The sequence below is a fragment of the Eurypyga helias genome, unplaced genomic scaffold (assembly GCF_000690775.1).
Source record: "Eurypyga helias isolate BGI_N326 unplaced genomic scaffold, ASM69077v1 scaffold20525, whole genome shotgun sequence".
Classification (NCBI taxonomy): Eukaryota; Metazoa; Chordata; class Aves; order Eurypygiformes; family Eurypygidae; genus Eurypyga; species Eurypyga helias.
In genome coordinates this window covers 3,427-5,386 of record NW_010249734.1, presented here as the reverse complement: position 1 = coordinate 5,386, position 1,960 = coordinate 3,427, and positions in this window count along the sequence as shown.

Genomic DNA, 1,960 nt, shown 5'->3' with positions numbered 1-1,960 from the left:
CCTCCCCCCCCAGGGGTACAGGAGGGGCGGCATCATTCTAAGTGGCTTTTTTTTTTTTTTTTTGCACATTTTACTGCCCTTTCAAACAAAAATCAACCTGACCCCTGCGTGTTAGCCCCCCCTTTGCTGCCCTGTGTCTGCATGGCAGGGTCAGGCCTGGGGTGGGGGGGCGTGGAGGGCTATGCTTGGGGGTCTCCTGGGTGCTAGGGAGAGAGGAGAAAGGGTCCTGGACTGCAGGCCCTTGGTACCCTGCAGGGTCAGCGCTGCCTGGTTGGGACAGGGCCCCATGAGCTGCCTTCCCTGAGCTCTGCAGGTTCTTCCCCCAGCTGAGGTGGCTGGAGAAGAAGGGAGACCTGGGAGAGCGGCCCCCTGGAAGCCCCTTCCCAGCAAGCCCACCGTCTTCAGGAGCACAAGCGCCTCGTGGGGCTCTGCTGGCTTTCTTCACCTGCCCTGACGAGGTGTAGGCTCCCCTGGCGTCATCCAGCCTCAGAGAGGGGGCTGTTCCTCCCCTACCTCTGCCCTTGCCCCCTCCCTGGTGATAGCTGCGTTCCAGAGGCAGTGAGGGGACAGGACGGATGGGAGAGGTGGGCTGGAGCCAGGGAGCTCTGACCCTGTGTGACGGCTCTGTGTGAGGAGGTCTCTGGTCAGGATCAGTTGCTCTCGATTGCTTTCCCTCTTCCCCTTGTGTACAATGTAAAGGAAAATAATAAATCTCCCTACTCTCGAGCTATATTTATTTCCCTCAGCCCCCTGCCACCGTCCTGTCTGGTGCTCGTTGCGGACACTATCACCCTCCCCGCCGTGGGTGCTGCTCCCGCTCGCTGCGGCTGTGCCCTCCAGGCTCTGATGGGGCTGGGTGGAAGGGGACAGTCATTTATTTACCTTCCATCGCCCGTGCCGGCCCTGGAGCTCCAAGCACTTTAACAGACCGAATGAGTGACGTGCCGGCCTTGCCCAGCCCTGCTGCGGGGACGGGCGGTCGCATCCCATGGCTTTTCTCTCCCTTGCCCCCTGTTAGAGGAGGGGCAGAGACACGGAGCAGGTGGGGGACTGCTCCAGGGGGGATATAGCTGACTTTCCTGTACACCTCTCTATAGGAATCCCAGGCCCGGAGGAAGTGGGGGGGACGGAGGGGAAGAGATGTGGGTCTTTGATGCATGGGGAGGGCAGGCCACATGTGGGTGTGGAGGAGCACGGTGAGCATCGGGCCGGGCTACAGACTGCATGAGAGCTCCTGGTCCGCTCCCCGGCTGGGGCAGGGAGGGTGTTGATCCTGCTTCCCTATTATCGCACCCACCCGGCGCAGCGGGGATGCTCCAGGTTCTGTAGGTTGGGGCTCTGCCCGCGGAGAGCTGCGTGTTCCGAGCGGCGCTGTCCGTGTAGAGATGTGTATAATACCCTGTATATATTTGTGTACAAAAGGAAAAAAGGAAAAAAAGGAGCTGTCGTTCTCCAAGTCTTTTGTTTGCGGAGCGGATTGGGGGCTGGGACCTGGGAGGAGAGGACCCCAGCTGCGGCAGGGTTGCGGGAGCATGCGCGGTGCAAACGGAGGAGTTGGGTTTGGGGAGGGGGGGAGGTGAGCATGAGCCCCGCAGCCGGGAACCCGGCCACGGCTCGCGGGCTCTCCCCGCTGAAGCCTCCTTAATTTGCGTGCAGCGGCTGTTGCTCGGAGGACGGAGATGGATGACTGACCCCAACTCCCTTCCCACCTCGCCCTGTTCGGTGGCTTCATGCACCAGTGGCACAGCGAGAGCGGGGCACGTAGAGCCCCTTCTCCTGGCAGCCGAAGGACGGGGAAGGGGCAACGCCTGGGCACAAAGAACCAAAGCCCGAGAGAAGGCGGCTGCCTGCTGCCAAGTCCCCGCAGGCCTGGCTGCAAAGGGAAGCTTGAGGGAAGGGAATGAGGAAGTAGTTGTGCCATGCGTGCAGGTGTTGGACGGAAACCGCTCCCAAGAGCAAG